At 43.5% G+C, this 27377-nt stretch overlaps 1 protein-coding gene and 1 long non-coding RNA gene across 10 annotated transcripts in view; both read left to right on the forward strand.

Moving 5' to 3' along the window:
• The window catches only part of ASCC3 (activating signal cointegrator 1 complex subunit 3), a 1498074-nt gene that overhangs the window by 671568 nt on the left and 799129 nt on the right, over positions 1 to 27377 (forward strand). The gene's annotated exons all lie outside the window — the stretch shown is intronic.
• Positions 21420 to 21833, forward strand: LOC115087789. The gene is made up of 3 exons (XR_003855611.1): positions 21420 to 21453; positions 21553 to 21618; positions 21808 to 21833. It is a non-coding gene; the product is annotated as an uncharacterized LOC115087789 (long non-coding RNA).

Below are 27377 nucleotides of genomic sequence, written 5' to 3' on the forward strand. Positions count from 1 at the left end.
AATCCAAATAGCAACTGCTTATTTAATCCCTTGCTTTTATATCAACGGTCCCATATTTGCATTAGAAATAATTACTTATTTAATCTCTGCAAAAGACCCTTGTTTTCCCGTAACCAAAAGCTTCATTAAAGGATTATTATCCAGGGAGATATTCTAAGGGACCAATAATATAGTTGGATATAGCATAGGTCTTATCTTCTTTGATCAGTGGATTCAATATAAACCTTTCAACGAATCTTTTCATCATTAGAAACATTAAGATTTAAAGATGAAGATGAAAGAGAATGTGGGGTGGTCCCGGTGTATACACGTACTTCCAACCTTAATGTATAATGGGTAGAGCCGATAGTTGAGCTCACATAGCTGGAGTATTATCTCTCTTCATGCATACCTATTGATGAAAATAACCAAAATATCCTGTAAGTTCCCAAGTTTTAAACATTTTCACATTACACAACTCGCTCCTAAAATACGCTCTTACCACATTATTCCGATATGTTCCTAAATCGTCCATGGTCAGATATCACCACACCACATCTCCTTAAATGTCACATAGTTGGGAAATGCCACAGCACATACCACCTAAAATGAACAATATGTATTGACATCTATAAAATCTTGTCAAAATAAAATATTAATAAAAAACTTTCTTCCATATTCTTATGACTTTAAAATTTCACCTTTAAATTTGTAATTTTAACTCATCTCAATCCTAAGGGGCGGATTTTAAAACGAGCGCGAATAGCCTACTTTTGTTTGCGCTCCAGGCGCAAACAAAAGTACGCTGGATTTTAGTAGATACGCGCGGAGCCGCGCGTATCCGCTAAAATCCTGGATCGGCGCGCGCAAGGCTATCGATTTCGTATAGCCGGCGCGCGCCGAGCCGCGCAGCCTACCCCCGTTCCCTCCCAGGCCGCTTCGAAATCGGAGCGGCCTCGGAGGGAACTTTCCTTTGCCCTCCCCTCACCTTCCCCTCCCTTCTCCTACCTAACCCACCCGCCCGGCCCTGTCTAAACCCCCCCCTTACCTTTGTCGGGGGATTTACGCCTCCCGGAGGGAGGCGTAAATCCCCGCGCGTCAGCGGGCCTCCTGCGCGCCGGGACGTGACCTGGGGGCGGGTCCGGAGGGCGCGGCCACGCCCCCGGGCCGCCCCGGGCCGTAGCCACGCCCCCGGAACGCTCCCGACACGCCCCGAAAACGCCACGCGGTTCGGGCCCGCCCCCCGACACGCCCCCTCCGAAAACCCCGGGACTTATGCGAGTCCCGGGGCTCTGCGCGCGCCGGTAGGCCTATGTAAAATAGGCTTCCCGGCGCGCAGGGCCCTGCTCGCGTAAATCCGCCCGGTTTTGGGCGGATTTACGCGAGCAGGGCTCTGAAAATCCGCCCCTAAATGAATATTCTACATCTTTAGTACATATTTCCAACAATGCCTATATATTTTAAACATTTCTAGCAACACTATAAATTACCCAAATAACTTCACTAAATTACACATGAGCAAACCTCTCATATTCAGATCTTTCAAAAAATGCTGCATGTGCATGTTAGCAGTGATGTAAGGAGAACACTTGTTACAGGTAAGCAAAGCTGCTTTACTCTTTCAAAAATGCAAAAACTAGGGGTTGCACCATGAAGTTAGTAAATAGCACAATCAAAATCAGAGAAAATTCCTTTTCGCTCCATGCACAATTAAGGTCTGGAATTCATTGCCAGAGATTCACTTGATGGCGGCGTTCTTGAACGCCACGGAGGTGGCGGTTCTTTGAGAAAAATTGGAAAGGTAACATAAAGGGAGAGTTAAAAAATATTCAAGAGTGGGCGTTTTGTGAATTCTTGTTGGAGAGACGTCGGAAAGTGAGAGTCGGATAGTACACTTATATGTACGTTCAGTAAAAAAAAATTTTTGGGACGTGCAGATGAAACCCGTGTGGAAATATGCGGATGATAGTAGGAGTAGCAGTAGGAGATTCTTCTAAATTTCTCCTGAAGAAGCCTGTGGGAAGGCGAAACATGTTGAGAGGATGAAGAAGAATTGAAGGATCTTCATTCCTTGAACCAACAAAAATGTGTTTAATAGAATTTTCTCTGCTTGTTAACAAACTGTATTTAAAATTGTATTTAAAAGATTTATATTGTATTGTCAAGGGGTTTTTGCATTTGTGTGTGACACAATTTGAAAATATGAGGTATTTTAATGGTGAGAGGTATGAGGTATGAGAGTAGTATGGATGATGTATGATTAGAGTGTGAGATTGAGTAGGTATTTTTAGATGAATATTCCTTGGGGTGATGTGGTAAGGATTTAAATAGTGTTTTGCAAATTCTTTGATTCAATAAAGATTGAGATAATATAATATATATGTCACTATATGTTATTCAGAGATGTGGTTAAGGCAGTTAGCATAGCTGGGTTTAAAAAAGGGTTGGCCATTTTCCTGAAGAAGTCTATAAACTGGTATTAAGCAGGTAGACTTATGGACAGCCACTGTTTATCCCTAGGTTTAAGCAGCATGGGATCGTATTTACTGTTTGGGATCTTGCCAGGTACTTATGACCTGGATTGGCCACTGTTAGAATACTGGGCTTGATTACCTCTTGGTCTGATCCAGTATGGCAAGTTCTTATGTTTTTATAACTGATTATTGATATAATAAACTGACTTATACAGCATTCCTCTGAAATGTGAAAGTATCCTAAGGCCCATCTGCTTTGCTTAAATTACTTCCTTTTATATGCCATAGACCAATGTTTATGTCTTGGTTTCTAGGCATCTGATATGCTTATCCCATGCTTCCTGAAACTCTTATTGTTTGTGTCTTCATATCTCTATTGGGAGGCCATTCAATATATTCACCACTTTTTCTGTAAAGAAATATTTTCTAATGTTTTCCTAAATATACCCCTTTAAGCCATGCCTCATGACTTCTAGAAATTCATTGCCACTGAAAAATTGTTTCCCTAATATTATTTATACCTCAGAATGTCTCTGCTATGTCCCTTTCTCACTTATCAACTATCAAAGTTTATTCTCTGCATGTATCTTGGAAATGGCCTTGGCTAACTGAAAGAAAAATTTAAATTTGCTGTGCTTGGTGCCTTAAATACCAATAGGCTCTGAATGCACCAATCCAAATTTTTTTTTTTTTTTACTTTGGGCATATTTGTACATTAAGATGCCCTGAGGCCCAATATTAATTTATAAACTGCTGCCCCCCCCCCCCCCAAAAAAAAAAAAAAGATTTCTGCCAGTTTAGCACTGAGAATTTTACTGAGATAAAGTATATCTAAGTGAATGTGACTCATGGTTTGCATTGAATTTCAGGCTGTAAAATATAGCTCAGGGAGGTCAATAGGGGAAGTATGGCCTTTTCAGTGTAACAGTTCTGTGCCTGACACAATCTCTGAACTCAATTTCTCCATATCATAAATCAAAACAGGTCTCTAAACACTAACTTATTTCTCTCAGCTAAAGTATTGTTTTTCCCTCTGTTTTAATTCTCAGATATTTTTTGCTATGAGTTACTGACATTTCAACTGGCAGGAGCTGTTAATGCACAGTGTCACTTTTGAATGATGGCTTTTGTGAACTCTATTTTGCATTTTAACAGTTTTGTGTGTGCATGTTTTGGTTTGTATTTTTCTGTGATATAAATTGTATAATTTAACCATATAACTTATTGGTTTACCTCAGGATTCCAGGGGATGTGTTTTTAACTCTCTATTTTCTAGAAATGTTTATCTTATCAAAGTTTTGACTATTTAAACAAACATGTCCTTAATGAGTTCACTTAGTTGCATTTACTGTAAGTAATATTGACTATTAGAAGGCCTTTCCTTTCAGTTGATGAGCTAGAATGAATTGAGCACCGGAAACAATGATGAGGTGGTTATTCATATTAGAAATATTCCCCTAGAAAGTTTTAAATTCAGCTAAATAATATGAATTTTAAATTAGTGTTAAAGCCATTATATATTCCATTCTGCTGACTTGAAATGTTCTTGCCAGTACAATAATGGAAGTCCTGAACAAAACATATAGTTTTACACAAACTAGAATACAAGTTTCTTAGCCTAATATTCTATGTTACTTGTATAGTATTGGGTTCATGATCTGGGATTAACTTCTTAGACAGTTTTAACTATAATGTTGTTGAGATACCAGTCTTGAAAATGCTGCTGAGCAGCTCAAAAATAGGCTACAAGTAGTCCATAATGTGGCAGCTAGGACAGTGTTTAGAGGTCTTGGACGTATTTTTATAACACCTGTTTCTGCACTCATTACATTGGATCCCAATTCCTGAACAATACCATTTAAGCTCTTGTTCTTGATTTTCAGAATTCTCTGAGGACATGCAGGATGGTAGCCCTCACACATGGGTGACACTATTCGATGGAACCTGGCATAGAAAACGTACATCAAAGTTCTAGCACTTTAACTATGCCTCACTAGGCATGCCCACTCATGCTGTTAATCATGCATCCCTGCTTGGTCCCTTTAGCTGTCTTTTACCATGGAACCCTCAAATTCCAATTTTGATGCCTCATTCACTTTTTTTCTGGACCTTTTGAGGTTTTTGCCAGATTGGCAGAATCAGTTTTCATTTGGTCTGTGGATTTTCATTTGTTTCTCTAAGTTTCCATTTATCTTCATATTTGGCTCCATGACAGTGCACCATCAGTGGTCTCCAAACTTCGAGTCATTGCTATCAAGTATGATTGTGTCCCTTTTATTTTGGCTGGTCATATCTAGCGGCTTTAGTGATGCCCTTGTTGCATAAGGATTATGTCTTTCACAAACTCTCATAATAAATGTATCTTGTGCCAGGAGGCATCACATTATGCCCAAGGATATTGCAGATGTGCAACCATGATCCAGAAAGAATGCCAGTCCCTTATAGAACTCAAGAAAAAGCATTTCATACACCAGAAGAAGGATACATCTGCATTGGAGTCATCAACATTGAAAGACTTTGGAGCTGCAATGATGGAAGGCATTTCATTGGCATTGGGGGAATTTTATGTTCCATTGATGCCATTGGCCAATAGAGAACCCCGAGAAAGGCTTTCATCTGATTAATCTTGATAGAAGGCGGCATCAGGATCTGCCTTTTTGACATAGGCATCAAGAAGATCCCATGCTGAGCTTCAAGGGAAGCTGAAGAAACATTAGCATAGGTCTTGATTGATGCCAAATGCTGTGAATGGGGACAGGCTGGCATATGCAGGGAACTCTCTACATGTGGTCCTTTGGCAATGAGAGCTCATCCTCTAAGTATCCCAGGGATATGAGACAGCTTCTATCGGTCCAGGTGTCTGCCACCAATCTATCTCTGGTTCCAAGGAAGAAATGGTCAACCCTCCTGTTTCCAGTCGGTGTCGACATCAGTGATCTTTGAGGAGGAAAGTGGGTGGAAAGATATAGCAGGCCTTGGAGAAGGTGCTGCAGGGCCTTGGTGCTTGGGCATTGAGAACCCCAAGGGGGAGGTACTGTCAGTCCTTGAGCCTCTGCTTAATTCCTAGTGGGTGCTCAGAGATAAGGTAATGGTATCAGTGCTGGTGCTGGATCCGATGCAAATGCTGCCCTCTCCACTCTTCTCCCCCCCTCCCCCCCTATTGCTTATCTCTGGCTCCTTGAGGGAAGAAACTTCCCTGGGATGTGGATACACATCAGGATCTAAGCCAACACAGCCAAATGCACCAGTTCTCAAGAACTTAGCTGGGGATTGAGTGCTGAGAGAGTCCTCACTTCCGGTGGACCAGGGAAAGTCAGACTCCAAATACCCTTGAGGGTGCAGCTATGACTCTGCAAATGCCTCTGAAGAGGTGTCGTCGACGGGGCTCACCTCTGACCCCTCCTCCATGAGAGAGAAGTCCCCTTCTAAGGACCTGTCCTTCATCAGTTTTGACAGGAAAATGGCTGAGGCTATTCTATTTACATTGCAGAATGAAGATTAGACCAGAAGTAAATTCTGGACATCCTTCAGTTTGTGGAGCCCCCTAAGGAAGTTGTGCAGTTCCAGTTCACAAAGTCCTTCAGGAGGTTCAGATGAGGATGTGAGAGAACACCCTCTCTGTGGCTTCCACTAATAAGAAGGTGTGTGTGATCTATCTTGTCCAAAAGGCTACTAGATTCAAAAAGCGTCAGTTACCACACCAATCTGGTATGTTAATCTGCTTTCAGGAAAGCCAAGAGGTCTAGAACCTATTCCTCAATGCCCCCCAGGGAAGGAATCTAGAGCCCTTGATACCCTTGGGAGAAAAGATTATCAGAGGACTATTCTCAATGCCCATGTAACCCCTTTTTGGGGTAGCAGTTAACTACCAATGGGGCCATAAAAGAATTTTTATTTTTTTTGTGCTGGCTCCACTTCTATTGTCTCTCTCATAAGTCTCTTTCCCCAGGTCCTGGGTTCTTTACTGGCGGGTTGAAGGCATTTCTCCTTCAAGATCCTGAGTGGGGTCTCATCTGAGCCCACCACCTCAATTGGAGTTTATTGGAGCTCTTATAGACATCAGCTGGGCAAAAGCCTTCCTTCTACAACAAAGGGCTACCACCTGATATGCACAGCGGAAAAGGTACAATTGATTCAGCAGATGTTAGTATGGCACATATTGAGGCTGCTGGGTCTTATGGCGTCAACAATATGTGTCATATTCATGGCACATTTCAAAACGGTGACAGCCCAATGGACATCATATCACATAATTGCTCAGGGACTCCCTATCCTGGTGGCAACACAGTTCCAGTCCCTTTCTACATTTCTCTGATTCAAATAGTCCTCACGATGGATATGTTCAAAATGGGCTGGAAAGATCACGTAGACAGATTCTGTACTCAGGGCCTATGATCCTCCTAGGTAAAGTTTGATCAGATAAATTTCCTGCAGCTCTTGGCAATCTGGTACGGTTAAGGCTTTCAGAGATTGAATATCCAGCAAACTTTTTATTGTCTAATCAGACAACCAAGTTGCAATTTACTATATCAACACGAAAGGAGATACGGGCTTGTATCTCCTGTGTCCAGAGATGATCCGGTTGTGGGACTGAACCACATCTCAGGGTATGGTATTCAGGGCTACGTACCTGGAGATTGTGAAGAATATCCTCACGGACAGATTCTTATGGGGGAGTAGCAAATCAGATTTTCCACTACTGGGGCACACTGGTGATGAATCTATTTATATCTTCTTGGAACAGGAAGGTCCCACTCTTCTGTTCCAGAAGGATGTCATGCAGCAAACGAGTCTCAGATGCCTTTGTCCTGAATTGGGACAAGGGACTGTTGTATGCTTATCCTCCAGTTCCACTAGTAGAGAAAACTGTTGAAGCTAAAAAGACAAGGGGGGACCATGATTCTCATAGCCGTCGTTTAGCTGAGACTGCTCTGGTTCCTGCTGCTTTAGGAGATGTTCACCAGGGAACCGATCTGACTTTGGGTTTCCCCAGATCTCATCATCCAGGACTGTGAAAGGTTGCGCCATCCCAAAATTAGGTCCCTGTCACCACCTGGATATTGAGAGGTTGACTTTATAATCCTATGAGTTATCTGATGATATGTCTCTAGTTCTTTTAGCTACAAGAATGAATTCCACTAGAAAATCCTATGGGCCAGATTTTGTAACCTACACGCGGGCATAGATTTGTGCGCGCAACCCGGCACGCACAAATCTACGCCCAATTTTATAACACATAAAATCCGGGGTCGGCGCGCGCAAGGGGGTGCACGCTTGTGCAGCTTGCATGCGCCGAGCCCTAGGGGAGCCCCAATGGCTTTCCCCGTTCCCTCTGCCCCCCCCCACCTTCCCCTCCCTTCCCCTCCGCCCCCCCCCCCCCTACCTTCCCCTCCCTTCCCCTATCTAACCGGACTCCCAGCCCTATCTAAATCCCCCCACCTTTGTTTCATTATTTACGCCTGCCTCTGGGCAGACGTAGGTTGCGCGTGCCGGCACGCGATCCCCGTGCCCAGCGGCAGTGGCGAGGCCTCTGGCCATGCCTCGCCCACGCCCCACCCATGTTTTCAAGCCCTGGGACATACACGCAACTCGGGGCTTGCGAGCATTGCCGAGCCTATGCAAAATAGGCTCGGCGTGCGCAGGAGGGGTTTCAAAGGGTTACGCGCGTATATTACGCACGTAACCCTTTTAAAATCCACCCCTATGATTTAAGTAGTGGATGTTTGTGTTGTGTGAGCAAAAGATCCTAGATCCTTTCTCCTTCTCCACACAAAAACTTCTCAATTACCTTCTACATTTCTCCAAGTCTGATCTGAAGACCAACTGAGCATGGGTTAACCTTAGTACAGGTTGCGCCTACCATCACTATGTAAAAGATAAACCTACCTCTGTACAGCTTTTAGTTGTCTGGTTTATGCAGGGCCTGCTACATTTGAAGCCTCCCATCAGGCCTCCTGCTCTGTCTTGATACCTCAACGTGGTTTTGTCCCCGCTGATGAAAGTTCTCCTTGAACCACTGCACTTCTGTGACCTGAAGTACCTGACCTGGAAGTTTGTATTTTTGGTGACAGTCATTTTGGTGCACATGGTCAATGAGCTCCGGGCTTTAGTAGCTAACCTATATTATTATAAATTTTATCATGATAGGGTAGCCTTTCACACCCATCCTTACCCAAGGTGATGTTAGAATTCCATCTTAACCAGTCAGTCATTCTTCCAACAATTTTTCCCAAGCCACAATGTATGCATTTTAAGGATATACCTAGCTGGGAAGAGACTGATTTATTTCCCCCTCCCTCTTTGAAGGCAAGATCATGTACCAGAATGATTCCCTATCTCTGGAACAATTTACCACTGAGTTTGAGAGAAAAGGTAGATCTTTTAAAATTAGGAAAGTTTTAAAAACTTGCTTGATCAATGAAGTGGTTTAGTAAATAGAAGGTCCTAGCAGAGAGGAATAAATTTGCCTAGATGTCTTGAAGATGGTATGTATTTTGATTTTATATATTTTATAATTTTATATATAATGTTTTGAAATATGTTGTAAATCACGTTGGAAGATATTTTCTGTTAGGCGATAAATAAATTATTCTAAATAAATACTGGCCATGCAAGGACACTTACTATTTATTAGGGGTGTGAATCGTTTTTTGACGATTTAAAATATCGTCCGATATATTTTAAATCGCAATATGGCCGGCGCCTTTCCTCATAGGGGAGCTGTTCCATCCCCTTTATCATTTTGGTTGCCCTTCTCTGTACCTTCTCCATCGCAACTATATCTTTTTTGAGATGAGGCGACCAGAATTGTACACAGTATTCAAGGTGCGGTCAGACCATGGAGCGATACAGAGGCATTATGACATTTTCCATTCTATTAACCATTCCCTTCCTAATAATTCCTAACATTCTGTTTGCTTTTTTGACTGCTGCAGCACACTGAGCCGACGATTTTAAAGTATTATCCACTATGATGCCTAGATCTTTTTCCTGGGTGGTAGCTCCTAATATAGAACCTAACATCGTGTAACTACAGCAAGGGTTATTTTTCCCTATATGCAACACCTTGCACTTGTCCACATTAAATTTCATCTGCCATTTGGATGCCCAATCTTCCAGTCTTGCAAGGTCCTCCTGTAATGTATCACAGTCTGCTTGTGATTTAACTACTCTCAATAATTTTATATCATCCGCAAATTTGATAACCTCACTCGTCGTATTCCTTTCCAGATCATTTATATATATATTGAAAAGCACCGGTCCAAGTACAGATCCCTGAGACACTCCACTTCCTCTATTAGAGTCACTAAGGGTACCTCCTTGTAGGTAGCTAGGAGAGCTCTGTATTATATAGGAAGAGCCCCATAGAAAAGGCCTCTAAGCTCTTCCAGGTCAGTTTCATTTGCACAGGTAACAAAATAGATGAAAGCCAGTTTTATCTTGTAGCCAAATATCCTTGGGCTCTCCTCTTTGCTACAGGATATTTCGTCTGTTGCTTCCTTGGCGCAGAGAGCATTTTCATACACACCAAAATGCTTTTTGAGTGAGCTTCAAAGGTTGTGAAAATCCTTTTAATTTCCTTGGGTATGTTATACATATCCATCTGAGCTTCCTTGCTAACACTCCAAGGTAGAAATGGGACTCTGCCTCTCCCAGAATTAATGTGCAGGAGGTCAAATACCATTGAAGCTTAGCTAGATGCTGTGCTGTTGTAGGACCCAAACCCTTTTCAAATGGGGTGATCAGTGCTAGGAGGATCTGAATTTGCTGAGCTAACTTTGTGTGCATACAGCACCTACTAGTGGCAGCTAGTAGGATGGCAGTCTATATGGTGGGTTCCAATTCTGGCTCCTAGCTAGCTTTTCTTGGTTCTCCACTCCACCAATTTAAGGTTATATTTAACCGGGAGGAGACTGCCTATTCCCCCCCCCCCCCCCCCCCCGAGGAATATTGGATTTGCTACGGAAACGTATCACTTATTGCCTTATTTGCGATCTGAAAAGCATAAGAAAGTTCACCTGTTTAATTTAGAATCAGACTGCTTTATTTTCAGATATTTCAGGCTTAGAATAAGATGAACATGCTTCTAATGTCCTTAACATAGCAAAGGTTTATATATTGAATAAAGCTCTGCATAATTAGTAAACTTAGCATATCAGAGACCTCCACTTGCTTTGAGTATATTAATAAACATTTAACTATCCCCTTAACAGTAGAAGTTTACCATCAATTCTCACCATTTTAATGGTCCAGTTTGCAGATCTGTGGACATCCCTGGAGAAGCAGCACATATTGAAGTCTCTGTTATCCCAGTCACAGTACAGCATACAGCTGAAGCAGGTCTGCTGGCTGTAAGGTGGGGTAGGCATCAGTGGCTCAGGCATCCTCTTTAGGTGTTAATAAGTCTGTCTCCACCTGTTTTCATTTCTCTCTCTTTCCTGTTGCTTTTAACAGCCCAGACATGCATATTTAAACAGCCTATGCATAGTCAAGCAGAGGGCGGACTGGGTCATTTCTTCATTTCAGATCACTGGCTCCCTTTTTCCATCGTGGGGGGGGGGGGGCTCACTGCTCCTGTTGTGTGGCACCCCTAGACCAAGGTCTGGTCTAGGTCTTGTCACCTCTTGACCAGGGAGCTGTCTAGCTGTTTCAGCATTTTTCTATGGGCCCCCTTGTCTGATTAACCCTCCTTCTTGGATTGGTGATTTCTTGTTTCCAGGCAGATTTTGGGACCTGTCCCTGGGTAGATTTCTTTTTTCAGTCGAAAGTTCTTCATCTCGTTTATGGAAAAAGACAGAATTTTAGAGAAGTCTTGGTACACAGCTTGCTGGAAGAACAAAAAGCTCAGCCATGAATTGCTTCTCCAGGTCAAAGTTCAGCACCTCTGTATCCCTTAAATCTGTGTCCATATTGTGATCAGAATTCATATTTGGTTCCAGACCATGGTAAAATATTCTGGTATCTCCTACAACATGTCCACCAAGGTGAATAATCATTGCATAATTTGGACTGCAAAAGAGCCTTGGCCTTCTACTTGATGTGTACTGAAGTACATAGAAAGTCCACCAAACTTTGTTTCTTTTGACACAAAAGAATGGAAATTTCTGTCGCCAAACAGACTATATTTAATTGGCTAGCAGATTTCATATCCTTCTGTTATGCTCTGGGAGGGCTGAATCTGGTGGACCACGTGAAGTCTTACTCTGTCTGAGCCATGACAGCATTGATGGCTCACCTGCGATCAGTCCCCATGGAAGTGATCTGCAAGATATGATCTGCCATTTTCTCCATTTATTCTCATGTCTCTTGTTTGGACAGGATGGCCAACACAACAGTAGGTTTGGCCAGTCTGTCCTCTGAATTTGTTTGAGGTGTAGATCCCAATTCTTTTCCCTCCTAGGGGACTGTTCTTTTTGTTTCAAGCTGTTCTTCATATGTTATGTTTAAAATGGGAAAAGGGCTTATTGCCATAAAAAATACTGTTGTACCTCTTGGTGCTTGTTATTGTTGTTTTCCCTTTTATCATTGGAAGTTGGCCTCTAGCTAGGAATTCCTCATGTTTGAGGCCTGCCATCATGCTTGCCCTCACACAAGCAGAGTTTTGTTACCTGTAACAGGTATTCTACGAAGACAGCAGGATATCAGTTTTCCTGAAACCCACCCAACTCTCCTTTGCATCTCTCTCTCTCTCTTTTTTTTTTTTTTAAATGCTAACGTATAAAACTGAAGGAATTCTGCATGGACATGTGAAATAATGGCATGTGTGGGCATGCCCAGTGAGGTGCACTCAAAGTCCTAGAAACTCTGCCATAAATTTTCCGTGATGGGCTTCATTGGATGAGGTCACCAATGTGTGGGGGCTGACATCCTGCTTTATGAGGGGTAGTAGCCCACAATATTTAATGAATAAAGTAGAATGTTACACTCTCAGTCATCAGCTATACTTGAGTAAAGAGCTTTGCTTTCTGTTCCATCTTTTAAGGAAGTGAGTATAGCTCAGATAAGAGCAAGAACTTTTAGTGATGCCTCCTTTTATAGAATAGAGTCCCCTTGGAATTCGATCTCTATTTCTCTCTTCAGAAAAAGGTAAAGTCTTTGGTTTAAGAAGAGCCTGTTTCTTCCTCGGTACATTGATAGTTTATCCTTCATTAGTTTTAGAGGAATCTGAGAGTGGATATATAAGGGGACCAATTTTACATGACTATTTGTGGTGGGCACAGCGAATGCAGGAAATTAGCTCCTGATGTATTATTTGAGTATTGAATAATTCCATTGTCTTTGGTGTTTAGTATGACGCGTACCAAGCTGAAGTTGTTTGTATGGTTAAGTGCAGTTTGTGTGGACCGCTGCCATTTAAAGAGTAAAAGATAGTAGAAGGAAGTTGTATTCTACACAGCCATGTGTTGTGGCAGATGGAGAAAATCTTTTCATGTTGATTTTTCAGCAGTCCTACTCTGTAGGACACCAAGCGCTTCGTGGCTACTGGGAAATTAGAAGTTGGTGATTCAGCCCTTAAGTTTGATCCATCTGCTCAGCCTAATGAGACGTCTCATTTGTAGGCTTCGCTGTGAATTACCAAATGCAAGTGCTGCTTTATCATTCTTCTTAGTATGCCTTCTCCTTCTGTGCAACTTGCCGACATAGTTAATAATAATAGATGACTTAGACTTTGTTTGCACCCCCCCCCCATAGCAACTTTCGTACAATAAATAAGAAGACACTGACTGACTAGAAAACTCGTCAAAGTTCACTGCATTGCTCTGTCTATTCACTAAAGTTATGTCTATACCTGGAGTATATATGAAAGGAGCATTCATCTGTGGCAGTGTTCATAAGTCGAATCCTGAACATTATTCTTTGTATGCTCTTACTAAATTGTGACTTAGGAATCTAAACTGTGTAGACTGGACTAATTGGTCTTTGTGTCGTCGTTCACTATGTTACTAGAAGGAAGATATTCAAAGAGCTGCTGAGCCGCTAAGTTAATCTGTTGATTTCAACTTGTTAATTTTGTCCAGTTGCAGCTAACCAGCTAAAGTTGCAGCTAAATATCTGGTTAAATCTAACTGGACAAATAATGCATTTGTGTCCATTATGAAACATTTTTATAATTTGGTTAAAAATATATCAATAGCAACAGGTTTTTGTAGCATGCCTTGCCTGATCCACACAGCTCATGTGTTGTTGTCACATTTGTTTTAGTGGCCATGTGTGCACATGTACACGCATGTGGCGGTGGATGGCTTGTAGCATGCAGTGAGACATGCTGGTTGCCCATCTACCATTCGGTTGTGCTTGGGTAGATGAAGGGCGGGCTGTGTGGGCCACAAGATGAGCACATCCACTTGACATGGAACGGAAAGGGGAAAGTATGCAGTCAGGGTTTCTGTGCACATGTGGGTTCAAAAAAGGTTTGGATAAGTTCTTGGAGGAGAAGTCCATTAACTGCTATTAATCAAGTTGACTTAGGGAATAGCCACTGCTATTAATTGCATCAGTAGCATGGGATCTTCTTGGTGTTTGGGTACTTGCCAGGTTCTTGTGGCCTGGATTGGCCTCTGTTGGAAACAGGATGCTGGGCTTGATGGACCCTTGGTCTGACCCAGCATGGCAATTTCTTATGTTCTTATGACTGTTTCAACCTGTTATTTTTGACATGCCTTTTCAGCTACTTAGCTGAATAATTATCCCAGTTCATCAGAGTGGTATGACAAAACCAATGCCCTGAAATATAGAAAGGATTTCATACTGTACAATATTCACCATAACTTATCTGCAAAAAGGCATCCTGTTTATATTTGCATTTCCTTCACAGAAAAAGGTTATATTTCCTTTGTGAATTATCTCCAAAAAGGGTGTCCTCACATCCAGTTTTAAGAGAGGAAAATTGCACCATTTGTGAAAGCACAAATGTGTATTAATAGAGATAAACAGATAAGGCCAATCTTTTGTTACAAATGGCATTATGAAGTAGAAGTATACAACATTTCTAGTGAAGCAAATGTCTACAGGCTTTAAATATTTTGTTTATTTTAAAAATGTGTATTCCGCTAATCTAAAAATCTTGCCGGATTCCATTGTTACATTCATAATCATATTAACAGATACAACACACACACAGTGTAAAATAAACCAGCCAGATCACATAAAGTTCCTGGTACCTGGTGATATGCTGTATATTGTCTCTTGTCTAGCTTCCTAGTCAGCTGAAAGCTAATGAGAACAGGTGAGTTTTTAATAATTTCTTGAAAGAAAGCAAATCTCCACCCTTATCTCATCAGGTAAATTGTTCCATAAAAAAGGAACAGCAGAACTGAACATTCTCTTCATATCTTGAACACGTTTCATAGACTTACAGGGTGGTTACTTAAGAAACTTTCTCCAATAGAGCTTTTTGGAGGAGTACATTTTTGTGTGTCCTATAGAAAAGGGGTCGACCAGGGAATCCTAAACCTGTTTTGGGGACCCAACAGCCAAATGAATATACATGAGATAAGTTTGCAAAAACTGTGGCTCCAGTGTATGTAAACTGAATTCTTTGCCTCAGTCTTTACTGAGGAAGTTGTGGGGGACCTGTACCCATAATATTCCTTGATGGTGAGGAATCTGAGCAACTAAAACAAGTTTGTGATAATGGAAGATGTAATAGATCAAACTGACAAACTAAAGAGTAACAGTTCAGGAGTGGAGGAGTAGCCTAGTGGTTAAATAGGGACGCCAAGTTTCAATGCCCACTGCCGCTCCTTGTGACTTTGAGCAAGTCACTTCACCCTTCATTGCCTCAAGTACATCATATTTTTAGCAGAGAGAGAGCCAGCCTCTGTATAGAGTCAGTTTGACATTCTCTATATATGTACCACTGTAGAAGGGCACTGTGAATCGGGGTGGGTTTCGGAAGGTGGGGCAGTGTTACAGAAACATTCTGAGGTATTCATAGTAAAGATTTGTAGTCATTATAATGGATGAAAAGTATAACTAGAGGAATTCCTCCTCTGCGTATAACTAGCTTTCCACTACTGAGTCCTGAAAGAATTCAAACATGAAATTGCAAGTAATCTGTTACCTATCATTATCCCAGGACAAGCAGGATGCTAGTCCTCACATATGGGTGACGTCATCAACGGAGCCCTAGTGCGGGAAAACTTCTGTCAAAGTTTCTAGAAACATTTGACTGGCAGCCTGAGGCTGTACCACAGGGGTCTTACTTCAGTGTTCGTTTTTCCACGCAGCTGGACAGCAGCACGGATACCGGAGCCCTCTGAGTTTACCTCAGCGATATTTACTAGTTACATTTTCTCATTCTCCAATAAGGGGTCTCAAAATTTTCTCAAATTTCTTATATCACCAGCTGGTGAATTAATTTTGCGTCAAAAAATGCAATTAAGTTTCCTGTCATCGACGGCCGTCGATGTCAAAATGTCATCAGGATTCAAAAAATGCCCGACTTGCAACCACACAATGTCGGTTACCGATCCGCACGAAGAGTGCGTTAGATGTCTCGGCGAAAAACATGACATTTCATCGTGCGAGAAATGTCAAGAAATGACGCCAAAAGGCCATAAGCTCCGCCAGGAGAATATCCAACAGCTATTCAGTTTACAACTGACTCCTTCTCCTGCCACTTCTTCGAAGTCTTCACCATCAGGAGTATCGAAAAAGGTATTGTTAAAAAAGCGCCGAACCGACGGTTCCGGAGATAAATCCTCTCCTACCCCGTCGACATCGTCGATACACTCGGTGGCAGACATAAGGCCTAGGCATAAACATAGCCACAGGCACACCTCTGCTTCACCGTCTGGATCTGGCCGAGGAGAACAGTTAGAGAAACGGCCTAAAGTTACCATAGCCTCGGTGCCTGAAGGGCCTTCTCCGTCGACTCTTCTGCAACAGGAGGAGTCATCGATACTTCCACCGGTGACACCATCTTCGTCGATACCGCAAAACTTCACAGCCTATATAAAAGAGGCAGTCTTACAAGTGATCAAGGAACACTTGCCGGTGCCTCCACCGATGCCAGCGACATCGCTGATGCCTGTGACATCCACCTTAACATCAACGTCTCCGATGCCAGTAAAATCGGTACCGATGTCTGTTTCATCGACGATGACATCGATTCCGGGACATTTCCCGATGCCGGGTACTGACCCGATGCCGGGCACCGACACGATGCCGACAACCGTCCCAAGACCAGGTACTCACTTGATACCGGCCACTGGGTCGATGCCACTCACTGCCATGTCTACAGCCACCATAGCAGTGCAAAGCCCAGTCCAGCTTCCGGGTTCATTCGTAGCTCCAGAACGGACGACAACATTAACCATGATGCCCTCATCGATGCCTACATTTTCATCGGGTACACCATCGATGTTTCCTGCGCCTTTTCATCCGGCATCGACGTACATACCTACTATTGGTACAGAACAGTCATCGAGGGGAAAGACACCGATGTCATCGATGACAAAAACAAAATCTACGATGCCACTTCCTGCTGCAGTGGATATATCATCTGAAGCAAGGTTATACTCAATGCTTCAGAAAAAATATCAAGATCTACTGGATTCCTTACCTTCAAACCCAGTGGAAGAGGAGGCTTCTTACCAAGAACCCATCCCAGGGCCCTCTGGTGTACCTCCTCCTCCACATCCAACTGGAAAACCAGGTCCCCATACTCCAGAATATGACTCATGGAGTGACACACAGTCTGACACCTCAGAAACTTTTATGTCTGACCCGTCTCCTCCACATCCAAGAAAGCAGTCTCCACCATAAGACCTTATTTTTTCCTCTTTTATCCAAGAGATGGCCGACTCTACTCCATTTAAGTTAGAGTCTGAGCAGGATCTACGCCACCAAACTCTTGAGGTGCTACAATTTGTAGATTCCCCCCCCCCCCCCCCCCAAGCAAGTCATGGCAATACCTATCCATGATATTCTTCTTCAACTTCAGCAAAGAATGTGGGAACATCCTTGCTCTGTTCTTCCCATCAATAAAAGAATGGACTCCACCTATTTAGTCCAACCTGCACCGGGTTTCCAAAAATCCCAACTCCCACATTCTTCTGTGGTTGTAGAATCAGCACAGAAGAAAGCGAAAAGATCAAGCGTGCACTCTAATCCTCCAAGGAAAGATAATAGGTTCTTGGACACATTTGGACGTAAGGTATTTCAAGGTGCAATCCTCAACTCTAGGAGTGCAGCCTACCAATTGTACATCACACAGTACCAAAGGAACCTATGGAAGCAGATTGAGGAGTTTATACCATCTTTACCCCAGGAATTCAGAGAGCCAGCACAAAATCTAATTCAGAAAGCTTTTGAGGCGGAGAAACATGAAGTGAGAGCTGCCTATGACTCATTTGAGACAGCCTCAAGGGTGGCAGCTTCTGGTATAAGCGTTAGGAGGTGGGCCTGGCTAAAAGCATCAGACCTCAGGACAGAGGTCCAAGAAAAATTAGTAGACTTACCCTGCACAGGAGATAACTTATTTGGAACAAAAGTTCAAGAAGCGGTCTCTCAACTAAAAGAACATACTGAGACCTTAAGACAGTTATCTTCCATGCCTCATGATACCATTACCCACGCTGTACGTCTCACCCAGCGGAGGGATATTCGCAGGCCCTATTACCGTCCTAAAAGATACTATCCTCCTGCAACTAGGCCTCGCCAAGCAAGATCCCAGCACAGGACACAACCTCGCCAACAAAGAACAACCAGACCTGCACCTGCCACTCAAACAGGTCCCATGGCTGGTTTTTGAAAATATCTCCAGAAACTCAGCCAATCTCTGAATCCTCATCCAGAGCTACCTGTGGGGGGAAGATTATCCAACTTTTACAACACATAGAAAAACCATAACAAAGGATCAGTGGGTTCTTTCCATCATATCTCACGGGTACAAGCTCAATTTCCTAGCAGTACCTACAGAGCTTCAAGCACCTCTGATTCCTCCCAACAGAAATCACATTATTCAACTACAAATAGAATTATCCACCCTTCTGAAATCCAGGGCCATAGAACCAGTGCCCCAGTCTCAACAGGGCAGAGGATTCTACTCTCGATATTTCCTCATTCCAAAGAAAACAGGAGGCCTACGGCCCATCCTAGACCTCAGAAATCTAAACAAATTTCTAAAAAAGGAAAAGTTCAAAATGGTATCCCTAGGTACCATGCTTCCATTCCTCCAAAAAGAAAATTGGCTTTGTTCTCTGGACCTTCAAGATGCATACGCTCACATCCCAATATTTCCTCCTCACCGCAAGTATCTGCATTTCGTGGTGGGTCATTAACATTTCCAATACAGAGTACTGCCCTTTGGACTCGCCTCTGCTCCCAGAGTATTCACAAAATGTCTGGCAGTAAAAGCAGCACACTTACACAAGCAAGGTGTTCATGTTTTCCCATACCTAGACGACTGACTCATCAGGAGTCAATCTCAACAAGGAGCAATAACTTCTCTCAACCAAACAATTGCTCTACTTCACTCCATGGGATTTCTCATCAATTATCAAAAGTCCCATCTCACACCGTCTCACTTGCTCCAATTCATAGGAGCAGAGCTGAACACTGTCCTTGTAAAGGCTTTTCTACCCGAGGATCGATCAGAAACATTACCCTTCCTAGCAAATTTGATTCTCTCAAGCACGCAGACAACACCTCATCAGTTTCTAACTTTACTAGGCCACATGGCCTCCACAGTTCATGTCACTCCTATGGCGAGACTAGCCATGAGAGTAACCCAATGGGCTTTAAGATCACAATGGATCCAAGCCATTCAACCGCTGCATTCTCCAATTCAAGTAACCCACCAACTACGCTCTTCTCTCCTTTGGTGGATCAACACAGACAACTTGCGCAAGGGCTTACCCTTCCAACAACCAGTTCCACAAATTACTTTAACTACAGATGCATCCACCTTGGGTTGGGGAGCTCACATAGACAATCTCCAAACTCAAGGAACTTGGACAAAGCTCGAAGAAACATTTCAAATCAATTTCCTGGAACTTCGAGCTATACGTTTTGCGCTGCATGCGTTCAAGGACTGCCTTTCACACAAGACTGTTCTGATCCAAACAGACAACACAGTAGCCATGTGGTACATCCACAAGCAGGGAGGTACGGGCTCGTATCTCCTTTGTCAAGAAGCTGCACAGATTTGGGGATGGGCCCTGAACCACTCAATGTTCCTCTGGGCCACTTATCTGGCAGGCATACACAATGTGGTAGCAGATCGACTCAGTCGTCAGTTCCAACCACACGAGTGGTCCCTGGATCCTTCAGTAGCGACCAAGATATTCCAACGTTGGGGACATCCAACAATAGACATCTTTGCGTCACATCTGAATCACAAAGTGGACAAGTTCTGTTCTCTACACAGACAGAAGAATCAGCCAACCAAGGACGCCTTCACTCACCCTTGGAACTCAGGCCTACTATACGCGTATCCTCCAATACCGCTCATAACCAAAACTCTGGTGAAGCTGCAACAGGACAAGGGGACCATGATACTCATAGCCCCGTATTGGCCTCGTCAAGTATGGTTTCCCACACTTCTAGATCTCTCAGTCAGGGATCCAATTCGCCTGGGAATAGCTCCCACTCTTATAACTCAAGATCGGGGTCGGTTGCGCCATCCCAACCTCCAAACCCTATCCCTGACAGCATGGATGTTGAAAGCTTAATCGTACAACCACTTAATCTTTCAACTCATATCTCCCAAGTGCTTATAGTTTCATGTAAACCTTCCACTCGAAAGAATTACGCTTCCAAATGGAAAAGATTCACCTTCTGGTGCAAGCAAAACAACATTGATCCCTTCACTTGCACCATTACTTCGCTACTGGACTACTTATACCATCTTTCAGACTCTGGTCTTTAGACTTCATCCGAAAGAGTCCATTTAAGTGCAATCTCAGCTTACCATAACAAGGTGGGAGATGCACCAATATCCATACAACCTCTTGTCAGCAGGTTTATGAGAGGCTTAACTCAACTCAAACCACCAATTCGACCTCCAGTCGCAGAATGGGACTTGAATCTGGTATTAACAAGACATATGCGTTCTCCTTTCGAACCCGTAGAATCCTATGATCTTAAATTTCTCACATGGAAGACTATCTTCCTCATAGCCATTACATCAGCTAGAAGGGTTAGTGAACTACAAGCACTGGTCACGTACGCACCCTACACAAAGTTCCTACATGACAGAGTGGTCCTCCGTACGCATCCAAAATTCCTTCCCAAAGTAGTTACGGAATTCCACTTGAACCAATCCATAGTTTTACCCACATTCTTTCCAAGGCCTCACTCTCATCAAGGATAATCAGCCTTACATACCTTGGACTGTAAACATGCGCTATCTTTTTACTTAAACCGCACTGAAACACACAGAAAATCAAATCAGCTTTTTTGTTTCTTATGATCCAAACAAACCAGGAAAAGCAGTTGGTAAACATACTCTATCCAATTGGCTAGCAGATTGCATACAGTTTTGCTATGAAAAAGCAGGCCTTCCTCTCCAAGGAAGAGTAAAGGCACATTCAGTAAGAGCAATGTCAACCTCTGTAGCACACTTCCGTTCAGTGCCAATCCTTGACATATGTAAAGCAGCAACATGGACTTCTCTTCACACTTTTGCAGCTCATTACTGCTTGGACAAGCAAGGAAGACAAGATTCGGCCTATGGACAATCTGTCTTAAAGAACTTGTTTCCAGTATAATCCCAACTCCTTCTACAACCAATCTACTGTGATCTTCGGCTGACTCACTTCCACAACAACACATCACTGTTGCCTTCATATTAAATGACTCAGCCTCTAGCTTGCTAATCACCCATATGTACGGATAGGCTGTTGAGTGACCATGGCATTTGTCAGCAATGCAGTTTTTATATTGATTTAATATTTTAATTTTTAATTTTTGTCTTTTTAATATTTTTACAACATTGGAGAACGTTGGTTTTTTCTAATAATACTGTGGCACAGGATAATATTATCTGCCAGAGGTACATTGTTTTATGAGACTGAATAACTACTAACACACAGTATTTTTGTAATGATGATTTTATTAAATTCAAAACTTTGTTTTTATTAACATGTTTCAGACCATTTGATGCACAATTAGAATTTTCAACCCGGACACTCAGAAATTCTAAAATGATAAAGCTGAGGTAAAGGCAATACATTCTCAATGAATAACATTTCATATTTTCTCAGATACATAGTCTCATACATTACAGTTCTGTTATATATGTCATACCATACTTATGGTTGTTACCATTTTATATGTCTATTTTAAAATGTGTTTTTTATGATTTATTTTTGTTTATTAGTATGTTTTATTTGTTTGTGTGTTGTAGCCCCTGATGCAGCCCCATTGTAAGTGGGTGAAACTCGGCCTGAATCGGGCTTGTCTAAAGATTTTCATCTCTGTCTAATAAAGAATCTAGATCGGACATTTGGCTTCTAAATCTGTTTTGTCGCCTCCACAGCTTTGCTAAATAGCCTTCCTTGCTGTTCCATCAGTCTACCACCAACACATCCATCGATGTCACTGATGCCGTCGATGCCCCCATCGATGCCGTCAATGCCTATGCCCGGCCCTTCCGGAATAGCATCATTACTCCCTTCTGATGAACATATGGGAGCTGGTGATGAGCCATACAATCCCTGGACCGATGATTTGTTCCAGGATTCAGATGATCTGCCTTCACAGCCCTCTCCTCCTGATGAAAGGAAGGGTTCTCCTCCAGAGGACTTGTCCTTTATCAACTTTGTTAAAAAAATGTCTGAAACAGTTCCATTCCAGCTTCAGACCGAAGACGACTCTAGGAATGAGATGTTAGAACTTCTCCAATTTCTTGATGCTCCTAAGGAAATCGTCTATCCCTTTTCATGACATCCTCTTGGACTTTTTAAAGAGAAATTGGGAGCACCCTTGCTCTGTGGCACCAATCAACCGTAAGATAGATGCCACCTTTCTAGTTCAGCCAGACCCTGGCTTCCAGAGAGCTCAACTAGATCATCATTCAGTAGTTGTGGAGTCAGCCCAGAAGAGGGCACGACGCTCCAAACCCCACTCTTCCATTCCCCCAGGAAAGGAACAGAAATTTCTGGATGCGTTTGGAAGAAGAGTATTTCATGGGTCAATGCTCATCTCTCGCATTGCTTCCTATCTATTATACATGACCCAGTACAATAGGGCCCTGTTTACGAAGATTCAGGAATTTGCTGAAGCAATTCCAGGACCAACTTCATGCCCTAGCACAAAAGGGTTTAGATGCTGGCAAACATGAAGTACGTTGGGTATATGATATCTTCGACACCGCCTCCAGAGGTTCGGCTGCAGGAATTAGTGCAAAAAGATGGGCCTGGCTAAAGTCTTCAGACCTCAAACCAGAAGTACAAAACAGGTTAGCTGACTTGCCCTGTGCTGGGGATAATCTTTTCAGAGAAAAGATTCAAGAAGCAGTGGCGCAGCTCAAGGACCACCAAGAGACTCTGTGCCAGCTCTCCTTACTGCCTTCTGATCTCTCTTCCTCTTCCAAATGATCTTTTAGGAGAGACTCCAAGAGACATTTCTACCAGCAAAGGAGATTCTATCCCCCGGCATCCAGGATTCGAGCTTCTAAGCCTTACAAAAAAGGCCAATCCAATCAACCTCGAGTACAGATGTCAGAGCCAGCCTCCCAGCCAGGTCCAGCATCTGGCTTTTGACTCCTTCCTAGAGAGCAGTACCCCACCTCCACTTCCGACCATTCCTGTCGGAGGCCGGTTGTGCTACTTCTCCAAACCATGGCATACAGTCACCACAGATCAGTGGGTACTCACTGTAATAACCCAAGGTTACCACCTCAACTTTCTCTCTGTTCCACCGGATTCTCCACCTCGGCTGACGTGGGGAACATCTGACCACTCACCGCTCCTGGAGCAGGAGGTCTCCCTCCTCCTCCAGTCCCAAGCAATAGAACCAGTGCCCCTCTCCCAACAGGGGCAGGGTTTCTATTCCCGGTATTTCCTAATACCAAAAAAGTCATGTGATGTTCGCCCAATACTGGACCTTCGCACCTTAAACAAATACCTACAAAGAGAAAAGTTCAAGATGGTGGCCTTGGGTTCTCTTCTACCCCTTCTCCAAAGGGAAGACTGGCTTTGCTCTCTAAACCTCCAGGACGCCTACACACACATTTCAATTACTCCATCACATCGCAGATTCCTGCAGTTCCTAGTAGGCCCAAAACACTTCCAATTTCGAGTGTTACCATTTGGCCTAGCATCTGCCCCACGAGTCTTTACCAAGTGTCTCGTAGTGGTAGCTGCCTTTCTCAGGAATCAAAGTGTCCACATCTACCCCTATCTCGACGATTGGTTGATCAGGGCTCCTACTCAGTAAGCTGCACAGACGTCTCTATGTCTCACGTGCCATACCCTGATCTGATCTCCCTAGGGTTTCTCATAAACTATCCAAAATCCAGACTAGTTCTCTCTCAAAACTTATCGTTCATAGAGAGCCGACTTGGACACTGTAAAAGTGAAAGCCTTCCTACCTCAGGATCGAGCTTTCACTTTCGCTTCTCTGGCCCATCGACTGCAGTCTCGACAATACTCAACTGCACGTCTCTTTCTGATCTTACTGGGTCATATGGCCTCCTCGGTACATGTCACTCCCATGGCCCACCTGGCCATGAGAGTAATGCAGTGGACTTTAAAATCGTAGTGGATTCAGTCTTCTTAGCCAATGCCCACCATTGTCCACATCACCAACCAGCTCCACTTATCGCTGGCTTGGTGGATAAACCAATCTAATCTGCTTCAAGGCCTTCCATTTCAGCCTCCAGAACCTCAAATAACCTTGACAACAAATGCCGCCAACCTCGGCTGGGGTGCACATGTTGTAAACCTGCAAACTCAGGGAATTTGGTCTCCAGAGGAAGCAAAACACCAAATAAATTTCCTGGAGCTTCGTGCAATCAGATATGCTCTCAGGGCTTTTCAGGATCACCTTTCCAACCAGGTCATCCTGATTCAAACAGACAACCAGGTGGCCATGTGGTACATCAACAAACAAGGGGGATCTGGCTCCTACCTCCTGTGTCAGGAAGCTACAAAGATATGGGCGGAAGCCCTTTCCCACTCGATGTACCTCAGGGCCCACCTACTTGCCGGGAGTGGACAATGTGTTGGCAGACAAGCTGAGTTGCACTTTTCAACCGCACGAGTGAGCCCTCAATCACACTGTAGCGGACTCAATATTCCAACGTTGGGGTTACCCTCACATAGACCTCTGCGTCAATTCAGAACTGCAAAGTACGGAACTTCTTCTCTCTCACTCGCAGCCAACACCTTCAGCCAAGAGACGCTTTGTCCCTCTCGTGGGCCAGCGGTCCCCTTTATGCGTACCCTCCACTTCAAAGACTCTCATGAAGTTGCAAAGGGACAAGGGATTAATGACTCTGATAGCCCCTCATTGGCAACGCCAGGTCTGGTTTCTAATTCATCTGGGGAAGGACCGACTTCTGATCACTCAGAACAACAGCTGCCTTCGTCACCCCAACCTCCAGGCTCTCTCCCTGACTGCCTGGATGTTGAAAGGTTAATTCTTCAACCTCTTAACCTTTCAGAGCCGGTTTCCTGTGTCCTAGTAGCTTCACGAAAGCCTTCCACAAGGCAGTCTTATCGTTACAAATGGAACAGGTTTGCGGTATGGTGTACTTTCATGTCCATTGATCCCTTCACTTGTTCCACACCGAAGTTTATGGACTATTTCTGGCACCTGTCAGAGTCAGGTCTCCAAACTACTTCTATCAGGGTACATGTCTGTGCGGTAGCCGCCTTCCATAAAGGTGTCGGGGATGTACCTGTTTCAGTACAACTCCCTCGTAACACGCTTTTTGAAGGGCTTGCTCCATCTTATACCTCCACTGTGCCCTCTGGCCCCTTCCTGGGACCTCAACTTGGTTTTGTGGCGGCTCATGAAATCGCCGTTCGAGCCTCTCCAATCCTGTGATCTCTGCCATCTCACCTGGAAGGTGATTTTTCTTTTCGCAATCACATCTGCTCGCAGAGTTAGTGAGCTACAGGCCTTAGTCACCTACCCGCCTTACACTAAATGTCTGCATGATAGGGTAGTACTCCGCACTCACCCTAAGTTTTTGCCTAAGGTAGTATTGGAGTTTCATATCAATCCATCCATTATACTACCCACCTTCTTTCCCAGGCCCCACTCAAACCCAGGAGAATGGGCTCTGCATACCCTTGACTGTAAACATGCTCTAGCATTTTATCTAGACCATACAGCTGCCCACAGGAAATGCCCTCAATTTTTGTTTCCTTCGATCCTATCAAATTGGGCAAACCTGTGGTTAAGCAGACTCTCTCCTCCTGGTTAGCAGACTGTATTTCCTTTTGTTACCAACAGGCAGGCATTCCGCTTCAAGACCATGTTAAAGCACACTCTGTCAGGGCCATGGCAATATCAGTAGCGCACCTATGCTTGGTGTCGCTTGCTGACATCTGTAAGGCTGCTACCTGGAGCTCGCTCCACACCTTTGCAGCCCATTATTGTTTAGACAAGGCTGGCAGACAAGATTCCATCTTCGGCCAGTCTGTGCTACGCACCGTATTTGTGAACTGAGGTACCAACATCCTTCCGCCAACCCGGTAGGGTTCAGGATGCCCTCTACCAAATTCCACCCCAGTTCTGGTGGCTGTTGCATGTCTTTGGATACATTTGGTGCATTACTTGGGGATCCTCAGCCCGGTACTCACCCATATGTGAGGACTACCATCCTGCTTGTCCTGTGAGAAAGCAGAGTTGCTTACCTGTAACGTGTTCTCACAGGACAGCAGGATGTTAGTCCTCACGAAACCTGCCTGCCACCCCGCGGAGTTGGATTCGTTTACGTTTTCTTATTTTATTTTTCACATGTACTTTTTACGATAAGACGAGACTGAAGGGGGACCCCTGCTGGCTGCAGGGTTGGTAGTATGCTGGGTATGCCCAGTAGGTGCCAGTCAAAGTTCTCGAAACTTTGACAAAAGTGTTACGTGATTGGGCTCCATCCTGATGTTGTCACCCATATGTGAGGACTAACATCCTGCTGTCCTGTGAGAACACCTGTTACAGGTCAGCAACTCTGCTTTCTCTGTGTATTTAGACAGTTTTTGTGAATGTAGACTGATTTTTCTTGCTCTGAAAGTGATCTCCTGCTTTGCATATTTTCTGTGATGCAGGCTATTCAAATACAAAGCCTAGGAGGTTTCAGAAATGTTAAAGCAGCCAAGCAGAAAAGATCTCAATAAACTATCTCAAAAATTAGAAATATATGTGGAACTGGTAAAATATATTCTAGAGAAACTCAGAAAATGGCTACATTAAGAAATTATGATAAAAATATATACGGTACTTTTAAATTTATATTTTGGGAGCTTAGCAACAGCTGGTGCCCTGGTGTCTTGAGTTAATGAACCCGAGAGAGAGAAACAGGTCTGATTTCCTATGTGCTACTGTCCGTGTCAGGAACAGTTACCAGGTTTATCTTGCATAGAGGTCTGAGGGGAGAGAATAATTGAATAGAATACATTTCTGTTGCCGAGTATTGTTGATTACTTTTATGTGGTGACCTCATTGTATAACTCCTAGGCCAAATCTCAATAAGGCAAACATTATTATTAAAGTTTGATAGGAAAGAAAAAGAAAAATTCATACTAGCCGCATGTCACCCAGAATAAAATAAAATGCCCACCTTTGGCTTCAGCACTAGGTCTTAAAATGGTGGTAGCAATTGCACAGATCTTTCAGGTGAAGATGGCAACATTGATACAGCTATAGACCATAGTAACCATATTTATGGAGGCTTTCTTTGGTACAGTGCAAACATTAAGAAGCAATAAATTTGGGAGATTGAGATCAGATCCAGCATATACCCTG

The sequence above is a fragment of the Rhinatrema bivittatum genome, chromosome 3 (genome assembly GCF_901001135.1).
Source record: "Rhinatrema bivittatum chromosome 3, aRhiBiv1.1, whole genome shotgun sequence".
Taxonomy (NCBI): domain Eukaryota; kingdom Metazoa; phylum Chordata; class Amphibia; order Gymnophiona; family Rhinatrematidae; genus Rhinatrema; species Rhinatrema bivittatum.